This window comes from Coenobita brevimanus, chromosome 25 (assembly GCF_032717465.1).
Source record: "Coenobita brevimanus isolate Jiangsu-jjx chromosome 25, ASM3271746v2, whole genome shotgun sequence".
Taxonomy (NCBI): Eukaryota; Metazoa; Arthropoda; class Malacostraca; order Decapoda; family Coenobitidae; genus Coenobita; species Coenobita brevimanus.
Window position 1 is genome coordinate 12,569,009 of NC_136978.1, and position 11,890 is coordinate 12,580,898.

The window sequence follows — 11,890 nt, forward strand, 5'->3', positions numbered from 1 at the left end:
CAGACAGACAGACAGAAAGGATAACAAACAGACCGACAGACAGATAGGCAGACAGACAGACAAGGCCAAAAATATGACCTACCTACCTGTTACTTGGAAGGTGATAATATCAAAAGAGTTGCCAATATAATAATAAATGGTATTCGTGTGTTAACGGCTGCAGTGGATTAGGCAATAAAATTAAAACACAAATAATTAAACCAGCAGATTAAAGTATCGCGTTCGGACCTTAATATTACAGTCAATATAAATAACGCAAACATAATTTGACGAGAAAAAAAAAAACTAATATTAATGAGACAAATAATATATATATATATATATATATATATATATATATATATATATATATATATATATATATATATATATATATATATATAAAAGAAAACAAAGAGGTATAGCATGATGGTACCTTAAGGTCTGTCTTCGAAGCTTCTGGCACGAATGACTCATTGAAGGCTGGGTCCTGTGTGTGGCGCACCTTACGGGTACTGAACACGTTTTAAGGTGGTGAGCGGTATCTGCGTAGTGACCTCCTCTCCCGCCACACCAACTTTACGTATGGGTCACACGCGTTGTCCTAGTATTCACGACCAATTCAGTTACGTGCCTCCTGTAAATAGAAGAAAAAGATGTGTTAAATCAATGCCTGCCGACTGCACCGTAAGTCATGAAGACAGACAATACTCTCCTACAACACACCGCCTTCACGTATGGGTCACATGTGTTACCCAGGTAGGCCCGACATGCTAAGTTACGTGTCTCCCGTAAATACAAGAACAAGGGTTAGTTTCCTAACGACTGCACGAAGGATTATTACGGCAGACAGGCTTCCCTCACAATACCACGACCTTCACATACGAATCACATGCGTTACCTACGTACTCACGACCAACCAGGTTACCTGCCTCCTGTACGGTGGTGGTGGTGATGGGAGGGTGAGCAAAGGTGATGTTAAGGGAGTAGCAGCTCTAATGCAAGGGTTAATCGATACTCTGTCCTTCACGCATGCAACCCGTCAGCAGTATTTCATTCTGCCTATGACCCCCAGTCTTTTGATCACAAACTATATAGACATCTCGAATGAATCATGCTTTTGGCTCTCTTTTGTTCCATTTTCCTTGGAAGAAAATTTTTCAGGTTTCAAGCCTCTGACTTTTTTTTCCCCAAAAAAAATATCATCGGTAGCAGCCAACATCATGCTGGTGCATGACATGAAGGCTACTGATGTAGCAAGAAGGTAAGTGCCAATCATACCACACTCGTGTCAGGTGTGGGGTTCGAACCCACGCACTCTCTCGAGTACCAGAACTTAAGTCTGGCGCCTTAACCACTCGGCCAACCTGACGGTGTGGCTGATGGATTATCCATCCAATATTGACAATGACGACCAGAATTAGGGAAAAATTTACCGAAAGCCGATAAGAAGCGCGATATTATATCCTTAACGCTGATCTAAGTTAGTCCAAAATATCATCAGTATAAACTTTATTCTAAACTACTTCTTTTACGATGCAATGATGCAATACAAAATCAGTCATTTCCTTTCATTCGTCGAGTGGTTAGAGACGTGGTCTGCTGTTCTAATGGCCGCCAGTTAATCCCTGGTTTGGGCAGGGAACAGTTTTAAAGATTAGAACTTCGTTGAAACAAACTTAGCTGATCTACCATAAAAACCCGCCGCTATGTCATAAAAATACCCCTCGCTACTTCTAATATACCAGTCAGACATGAGACAGCCCGAGCATGTATTCAGTATGGTCGGTTGGTGCAGGCACTGATGTGGTGACAGGTGGCAGGTGTGTCGTACGTGGCAGAGCTGGTGGGCTTCAGTGGACTGGCTGTTTAGTCTATGCACGGAGGGGGACGCAACAGGAGTAGTAGTAGTAGTAGTAGTAGTTGTAGTAATAGTAGTAGTAGTAGTAGTAATAGTAGTAGTAGTAGTAGTAGTAGTAGTAGTAGTTGTAGTAATAGTAGTAGTAGTAGTAGTAATAGTAGTAGTAGTAGTAGTAGTAGTAGTAGTAGTAGTAGTAGTAGTAGTAGCAGTAGTAGTAGTAGTAGTAGTAGTAGTAGTAGTAGTAGTAGTAATAATAATAATAATAATAATAATAATAATAATAATAAATACCTGGATAAAAAGAAAAAAACAAAACGAGCAGGTTACCCTCTCAATCTCCTCCGTCCCTTGATCCGCCGTAATTAATTTTTCCAAGCTATAATTCCTCGTCACTCCACTGCAGCTACACTTTCCATCCCTATACACCATTTTCTCACCCTCTCCCTCCACTCGTTATCTCCTGCGTATTACAGCTGCAAGTCTTCTATAAAATTTCGCTCGTTTCTTTCCTCTGAACATGCACCCCTTTCTTCCTCTCTTTCTTATCCATTTCTCCACGTCACACATCCATCCCTCAATCGCTCTCTCGCTTCATGCATCCTTCCCTCGTCCTCTTTCCACAGCACAAGCGTCACCTGCTACATAACATCAACTTCCATAAACGGGAGAGGCTAGACAGCGGACTACGAAACCTTCAAAGAAAAAATCGTGAGGTTCTTTGCAACATGACCAATAGTAAAATCCCCACAATACTTCTAGACCTACTTGGATTAACAAATGCTAGAAAAACTTACAAACTACACAGATACTTAAAGATCCCCGTAAGACAGATGCAACGAGGAAGACTGGCATTCGACTAAATCCACATCCCACGCAGGGGTATGACACCGGAGAAGGGGTCCAGTGTTCTGTCTTCCAGGCCGGGCGAATTTACCTCCTCGTAACAAACTCTCGTGAACTATAAATGCAGGGAACATTATACTGCGAAGATAAAATAGTTGCGTCCCCGTACAAAAGTGGTGAGATTGAAAGAAAATGGTCACTCCGCTGATGTTTATTTATTTATTTTTTATTTATTTACTTATTTCTTGTGCTGTCAAAACCTATTTCTGGTTCCCCTCCCCCCTACTGGTACGAAAAATGGACGCCTTCACGTGGTGGCACCAAAATACTCGTGACGTGTACATAGAGTAATATCCACAGCAGTCAACCTACACACACACACACACACACACACACACAACAAAGCCAGACAAGACCATAAACATACACCTTAAGAAATGCGTCCCAAGATTCTTACAACCTTCTTCCGGGACACAAATACCACGACGAAAAATTACAAAGTCCATCACAGTACGGGGATTCGAGAGAGAGAGAGAGAGAGAGAGAGAGAGAGAGACAGACAGACAGACAGACAGACAGACAAACAGAAACATGAATATTACTCTCAGGCTCCTACGACTCCCTCTCAGCTGAATAAAACCGTCTGGCGTTAGAGGATTTACAATACTAGAGTTATCCCTGTCATGACAGGGTTTGTGGTGACGGTACTAACATTCTCAACTGGATAAAATCGTCTGGGTTTGTAATTAGGGTGATAGTAGTAGTAGTAGTAATAGTAATAGTAGACTAGCAGTAGTAGTGCAGTAGTAGTGCAGTAGTAGTAGTAGTAGTAGTAGTAGTAGTAGTGCAGTAGTAGTAGTAGTGCAGTAGTAGTAGTAGTAGAAATAAAAAACGCAGTTGCCTTTTAGTTCCTTCAAGAATAACGCTGGTGAGAATGAGAGAGAGAGAGAGAGAGAGAAGAAGAAGAAGAAGAAGAAGAAGAAGAAGAAGAAGACGACGACGACGAAGAAGAAGAAGGAAATAACAAGGAGGATAAGACGGAGATACTGACGGGAAAGACGAAATCAGACGGGAGGAAAGAAGAGAGGAGAGGGAACAGGAAGGGATATGCAAAAAGAAAGTGGCTAGAAAGAGAAAGAGAATGGAGGGAAGAAAGGAAGGGAGAGAAGGGAAGGGAAGGGAAGGGGAGGTGAGAGGAGAGGAAAGGAATTGAGGGGGAGATATAAGATGGGGGAGTGAATGGGAAGAAAAATGGAAGGAAAACGGGAAATGGAGAGTAGAGGAGGAGAGGAGAGAAGAGGAGGAGAGGAGAGAAGACAGGAAAGAGAATGAGATGAGGGAAGGGAGAAGGTGAAGGGGGAGAAGAGCGGAGAGGGAAGATAAAAATGGAGAGAGGAGACTGGGAGAGCAATTGAAAAAGGAGAGAGGAGGCGAAATGAAAGGAGCTGGGAGAGGAAGAGGATCGAGAAAGAAGGGGAAAGAAGAGGAGGACAGGCAAGAAGGGAGGAAAGAATAAGAGAAGGGTGAGAAGGAAAGTGAGAGGAGAGAGAGACTAAGGGAGAGGAGGGGATAAAGATGCTGTAAAAGGGAGATAAGAGAAAAGAAAAAAAAATGAAGATGGGAAATAAGAAGAAATGGATGACTGTAAGAGAGAGTGGCATGGGGAGTAGAAGGAGAGACAGACCGAGATGACAACCCGGAGACAGGACGGCAGGGTGGCTGGGAATGTGGTGAGGGGGCTAAAAATACTCATTCATATTTCTGTATTCTGCTTCCTTCGCGTTGCTAAGGGAGAGAGAGAGAGCTAGGATACGAGAGGGCAGAAGCAGTGAGGAGAAAGAGAGACAAGGCCGAAGAAAAAAGGGGAGAGAAATGGGAAAAGAGGAGGGTAAAGGAAATGTGTGAGTGAAGGATGGACAGAATGGGAGAAAAATTGGAGAATGGGCAGAAAAAAATTGGAGAAAGGAGAAAGGGGAGGAAAAGGAATAGAAAGAAGGGTGATGAAGTATGGAAAGAAAGGAAAATATGAGAATGGGTGAGGATGTGATGGAGGAAATGGGAAAAGGAATGGGAGAAAGAGAAGGGAGAAAAATAAAAGGAAGGAGAAAAGGGGAGAAGGGGAGGAAATAAGAGGAAAAGAGGAGAGACCCATATATATTAGTGAGTAAACGAAGACAAGCAGCAAAGTGACAAGTTCTCTGGCAGCATGTGAATAGCCCTGCTCACTCGGAATTATAATTGTCTGCCCACTTTTTATCTTTACATAATGCAGTACCAGTAACTGAATTTAACTACGCCTATGTAGTGTTTGGGTACAATGCCTGTATGCCTTGTTTGGGTGTCATTGTAAGGATGTGTTATGGTAATGCACTTCACTCACTGGACTGCTGAATTTAGCATGACACTGATTACTGAATCTAGATGAATGTTTTACCGCCTGATGACGCCCCATTTCCTAGTCTGCACACACATCACCCAAGCCATACACCCACCCAGTAAAACAATCTAAACTGTTCTACTATAGCGTCCTTTAAGTACAGCTGCACTACCTGCCATCCTATACAAGACGTTTTCATTACCATCTGAGATAAAACCCTAGTATTATTGTAATTACCTTCACTTCGATCTACCAGTGGGATGGGAGCCGTAATATTACGTCCTGGATTATACAAGCATGACCCAAACAACTTTACCTGACCACGTGCTCAGTCTGGCAGAGTCTGAGTGGAAACCAGATGGACTGATCCAGCTCGTGGTGATTTATGTTTTGCGGCTGTAATCCCTATGACTTTCTCATTATGGCTTTAGCACATGTACTCGTTCTTCGTTACCTTGTTATCAGTGATGTCAATAAGGATTTTCTGTTTGAGTTTTTCATGCCACCAACTTCTAATGGGAAAAAAAAAAAAAATCCACTCAACTCGTCATCCATGCTTACAGATGATGAGGACAACTGAACTAACAGCTTTCCAATCGTAGCGGTGCCATCCTGCCCACCAACTATATGACTCCCTACTTAAACATCAACAAGACAAAACTCACTTGAGCATCCTTTTGCCAGCACACCACAGCCTCACAATAACAACCACGCACACACACTAGGTACTGACACACGAACGAGAAACAATGCAAGTCAGGCAATCGCACGCATACTTAAATTCAAATCGCGAGGGGATATGCAAGCCTAAAATTTCTGACGAGAGTTTTTGCAGCGCGTAAAGCTAGAATGTGTGCGGCCTCCCTATATCGTTAATGACTGATGAAATGTGAGAGGATGTCTGACCTTTCTTTGACTTTGCTGATTGCTGTTTGTAATGTCGGAGGCTGGGAAAATTAATACTCATACGTGGTCCATAAATGCCCGTCATAAATTAGAGTCTGACCTTTCCCTTGGCGTTTATAAATATTAAACATACGGTCTTATAGTTATGTCAAATATACACCAAATATATAGTCATTCCGTAAGATATACATACTTGCCAGTTAATTTATATACTCACTGGGAATCCGGCAACTCTCAAGCCTGAATGTCACTTTAAAATTATTCCACTTTTGATCGCCAACATATAAACGACTGGGTGGAATCACAAGGTGGTGAAAGCAGAGGTGATGATGATGATGATGATTTATATTTTGACGAAAATTTTGTGATGGGACTCGAGTTAATGGAAATATTCTTTGTGACATTAGTAATAATAAACGTGTAATGAATCTGTTAACCTTACTGTTGCTGTTGCTGTGACTACTACTACTTCATGAATACTACTACTACTACTAATTGTAGTAGTAGTTGCTGTAGCAGTAGTAGCAGCAGCAGGAATAGCTCCAAGCTCATCTGAACCGTTAACCCAGTGGACTGCAAGTTGATGCTGCAATCCTCCTTCGGTCCATATCCTCCTCTCGGGAGAGAGAGAGAGGGAGCTGAGAAACGTTTGGATAACCAGCTGTACTGGTGCCATCATATGAAGGTGATCCTCTCCAACACCGCCATGATGACTAATGGAATCTTGTATAACAGTGATGATGAGAGTGACGATAACAATGATGATGGAAATACTACTGACAGTGATAACACAGGAAATAATGATACTAGCGTATTTTTTTTAATGCCAAAAATAAAGAGCCAAAGGTCAGAAGCCTGCAAAATACTTCTCCCATTTAGCCCACTGACTTTAAATGTGGTTTATTCTTCCTCCTACCACACGATTTTCTTCAAATTAAGAAGTCCTAATGATGAAACAATTGCTGAAGGAGACGTCTACCTGCACCAGTCTCCTGAATTCAGAACAGTCGTCTGGAGACAGCAGGAAAGATGTCATCTTACTGAAGGGGGTGTCATAATTAACACTGACAGCAATGATCATGACACTTTAGTTGTATGCGTCTTCACACCTGAAAGTGTGCAACATGATCCGCCGACCAAGCATGTTAATATTTTTATTCTGGATAAATGAAGGCGTGTGCCACCCAACTTGTCTGATACCAACGCATACTCTGAAATTCTGAACAAAGCCACTTGAGTAACACTTATTACTTTTCCATAAGCTTCAACGATGTTTGCAGGTCCGCGGTAGTTATATGGTTACCAAAATATCATAATTTGGTGCAGTGTAGTCTGCGGCATTTTTTTTTCAGGAATATAGTAGCGAATATTGAGATCACACACTGTACTTATCATCTATTATCTTTCCATAAGCATTTCAAGGACGTGCTTAGCTTTAACATTTAAAAACAACACAGATCTGGTGCTATGCTGTATCTGAGTGTTCTCTCTCCCTCGCTTCGCTCATTGATAATGACTAAATAGTAAAGAAATTGTGATGACAAGTGGTGTCAACTGTAATGAAAGAACTAGAGTTATTAGGTCTCTTCTTATTATTATTCCTCCTCCTCCTCCTCCTCCTCCTCCTTCTTCTTCTGCTTCTTCCTCCTCTTCCTCCTCCTGTCCCTATTCCTCCTTCTCCTCCCACAACATGGCTTCGGTACACACTCCTTGTTATCTCTCCAAGCGCTTCCAGTGGGGGCAATACTGACCTCGATATTCATTCTTACTTTGCATATTTCTCTCTCTCTCTCTCTCTCTCTCTCTCTCTCTCTCTCTCTCTCTCTCTCTCTCTCTCTCTCACCTGAACCATGTATTCTCTTATTCTCCACTGTTTTCTCCTTTCCCCTCTGTCTGTATCACTTTAACACTCTCCTCTATCATTTTCCTCTTCTCTCTTCCCCTTCCCCTTCTCCTGTTTCTCCCATGTCTTTGTTCTCTCTCTCTCTCTCTCTCTCTCTCTCTCTCTCTCCAAATTTCATCGACTTTTCATTGTTTCCATATTCCACTGCTTGGCATCTAGTTTTCTTGACCCAATTCTCTCTCTCTCTCTCTCCCTCTCTCTCTCTCTCAGTACCGTTGCTCCTGTACCCATGTAATTCCTGGTAAGTGAATTTTTATCCTTTATCTCTCACATATCCGCTTTCCTCCTCCCCCTCTTACGCCCTTTCAAGGCTCTCTCTCTCTCTCTCTCTCTCTCTCTCTCTCTCTCTCTCTCTCTCTCTCTCTCTCTCCTTCGTTCGCTCTATGCTGTCTTCCCTGCTGTCGATCTTTCTTTTCCCTTCTCTTCTTTTTTTTCCTCTCCTTCCTTTCTACTCTTCTTCATTCCTTTCTCCTTTCCTTCTTCTTCTTCTTCCTCGTCTCTGTCTGTCTGTCTGTCTCTGTCTCTCTCTCTCTCTCTCTCTCTCTCTCTCCTTCGTTCGTTCTCTGCTTTCTTCCCTGCTTTCGACCTTTCCCCTTCTCCTTTATTCTTCTCTCCTTCCTTTCTACTTTACTTCATTCCTTTCTCCTTTCCTTCCTTCTCTCTCTCTCTCTCTCTCTCTCTCAGCAAACCTCCAGGGACATGACCATTGCCACACTCTTGCCTTTCATAACCTGAGGGTAAAAAGCTGGTGGTTTAGCTACAGGATGGCTTCATGGAGTGGGGTGGAGATGGAGGGAGGGAGGTGTGTGTGTGTGTGTGTGTGTGTGTGTGTGTGTGTGTGTGTGTGTGTGTGTGTGTGTGTGTGTGTGTGTGTGTGTGTGTGTGTGTGTGTGTGTGTGTGTGTGTGTGTGTGTGTGTGTGTGTGAGAGAGAGAGAGAGAGAGAGAGAGAGAGAGAGAGAGAGCAGAGACTGTAAAATAATAAGAAGAGAGGGAGACAAGAAGGTGGAAAGTCTGATGTCATCGTGATGTAAGCGAGGGAGGGAGAGAGGAGAAACAGAAGAGGAGCAGAGAGGGAGTGAAAATAGGGGAAAAGGAAAGAGAGGAGGAGGAGGAGGAGGAGGAGGAGGAGGAGGGTAAAAGGTGAGAACAGGAAAAGAGGAAAATCAGTGGAGGAATGTGGAGTGTCGGGAAGGAGTATATTACACAGATAACAGTACCGGTGTGTATATATATAAATACGCATAGTTATAGTATTTTGAGACGTCCACCATCCACTCACTCGATGTTGTGCCCTTTCCAGGTAACCCACCACTGCATAACAAACCAAGCAGCTTCCTGAATTTAGGGAATCAATTCGTATGTCTGCGTTGCGTGGTAATCATATAACCAAATGGCTCCTGGCTGTCAAGTGGGCTACGGTGCTCTAACAGGACGAGGCCAGTATGGGGTTACATCATAGGGGGAGTTGGGGATTATTGCTCACTAAATGCCACCGTGAGGAGAGCGATGTTGGTTACCCCCACCGTGTGTGTGTGTGTGTGTGTGTGTGTGTGTGTGTGTGTGTGTGTGTGTGTGTGTGTGTGTGTGTGTGTGTGTGTGTGTGTGTGTGTGTGTGTGTGTGTGTGTGTGTGTGTGTGTGTGTGTGTGTGTGAGTAAACAGACAGACAGACAAAAGTAGAGAGACAGACGCAGAAGGAGAGAGAGAGAGAGAGAGAGAGAACTTCAGCAAACTTCACCTCACCCCAGAGAAATCCCCTGAAGTGGCCAGCGATCACTGCAACGGCACCCTGGCATCCACTGCATTGGGGGGGAGGGGGAGAGACGAGAGGGTATGGGGAGAGAAGGAGTAAGGGGAGAGAAGAGGGGAGGGGGAGGGGGAGCAAGGGTATGGTAAGAGTAAAACGGAGATAAAGGGGAGTATGGGAGGGGACAAGAGGGGAGGAGGAGGCGGTATGGGGAGGGGAGAGTAGGGAGACAGGTGTATGGGGAGGCAAAAAGACTGGTATGGGGAGAGGAGAAAAACGGGCTTACAGACTGAAGAGGAAGGGAAGGGGGGGAGAAGAGGGGAAGTGGGGGAGGGGATGGAGATATTAGGGGTAAGGTATATGAAGAGGGGGAAGAATGAAGGGAAGGGGCCTTGGTATGAGGGGGAGGGGAGATGTGGGAGGGGAAACCGGGAGGGGGGAGAGGGGCGAGAAGGAGGAGGGGGAACTGAAAGTATTTGTGGGGAGAACAGAGAGAGAGAGAGAGAGAGAGAGAGAGAGAGAGAGAGAGAGAGAGTTATTGGGGGGGAGGGAAGGAGTGAAGGCCATGGGGAAGGAAAGGGGAAAGGGAAGGGAGAGAGGGAGGGGGAGGGCAAGCTGGGGGGGGGGATGAGCAGAGATTATTGGAGAGAAATGAAGGGAGGGGGGAAGGGGGGAGGGATTAACCTGAAGCATATAAAGCAGGGGAAAATGGGAGGGAGGGAAAGAGGGAAGGGGGAGGGAAGGGGAGAGAGAGGAAGGAAAGGAAAAGAAATGAAAGGAAATGAAGGGAAGGGAGGTGAGGGGTGGACAGAAGAGGGAAAGGAAGGGAAGGGAAGGGAAGGGAAGGGAAGGGGAGGGGAGGGGAGGGGAGGGGAAGGAATGGCTGAGAATATGGAGGTAGGAAAGTAGGAAAAATTTATGGGATGGTTAGGAAAGAAGGAGGAGGAATGGGGAAGGGAAGGAAGGAGAATGGAGGAGGGAAGGACAGGGCTACAGCTGAAAGAATGGAATGGGGAGGGAAAGGAAAAGAGGGGAGGGGAGGGAGGGGATAGGGTGGGGAAGGGAAGAAATGGAAGCGAAAAGGAAGGGAATGAATGGAGAGGAAAGGAAAACAACGGAAAGGGTAATGAAAAGAAGAGAAGGGAAGGGAAGGGAAGGGAAGCGAAAGGAACAGAAGGGAAGGGAAGGGCTGAGCAGCTTGAAGGTATTTTGTCGCGGCCACCCTGATGAACATTATTAAGGGATTAAGTATCATGTCAGACAAAGCATGATATTAACAGAGAGATTCACAGACTATACAGATAAACAGGTAGATAGACAGGCAAACAGACACACAGACAGCTAGATAGATGGATGGGTGGATGAATGAATAGACTGACAGCTGTAGACAGATCGATGGATGGATGGATGAAGACAGATAGACAGACAGACAGATATAGTGACAGACAAAGAGATGGACACAGGCAAGGAACTCCATTAACTAGGAAGGCTGTCATAACTGTTTAAATTACGTCGAAGAAAACAATTAGAAACTACAGGTGTTGTGAACTTTTGTGTGTGTGTGTGTGTGTGTGTGTGTGTGTGTGTTTTACGTAGGCTTTAACTGGCCACTATTTTAGTTCACATGCCGCAGGCACACGCACGCACGCACGCACACACACACACACACACACACACACACACACACACACACACACACACACACACACACACACACACACGGAAGCACTGAACATCAATTACACTGATAAATAAACACCATAAATAACTAAATGCATTTATCAACAGGAATTTATTAGGTGATAAAATATGCCTCTGTGTGTGTGTGTGTGTGTGTGTGTGTGTGTGTGTGTGTGTGTGTGTGTGTGTGTGTGTGTGTGTGTGTGTGTGTGTGACGTACCCTACATGAGTTTGGTGGGTGATGTCCTGCCGGAGTACTCAGACATGGAGGAGTAGGTTGAACCCCTCTTGGAGGACAGAGCCCCCAGCAGCGTGTGGGTCACTGTGGCACCGCTGGCCAGGGCTGTCACCACGCTGTACCGGGGACCGCTGGGGTGACCACCAGGTCTGGGGGGATGGAAGCAGAGTGGGGCAGGTTAGTGTGTGTCTCTGGGGGTCAAGTGTGTGGTGAGCGAGGTTAATGATCAGGATTTTTTTTTATCAGAAAGGAGCCGTGTACTGAAGACCTGCAAAAGGTGTCCCTTTCGGAAAAATCTGAATAAAAGAAAACCAGGATAAAAATAAAAAAAAATTTATTTGTCCGGACACATTACAC

At 44.5% G+C, this 11,890-nt stretch overlaps 1 non-coding gene across 1 annotated transcript; it reads right to left on the bottom strand.

The window, feature by feature from the left end:
* Nucleotides 1-1,268: 1,268 nt before the first annotated feature.
* Nucleotides 1,269-1,351, bottom strand: TRNAL-UAA (transfer RNA leucine (anticodon UAA)). Its single transcript has one exon. It is a non-coding gene; the product is annotated as a tRNA-Leu (tRNA).
* Between the last annotated feature and the right edge of the window lie 10,539 nt (nt 1,352-11,890).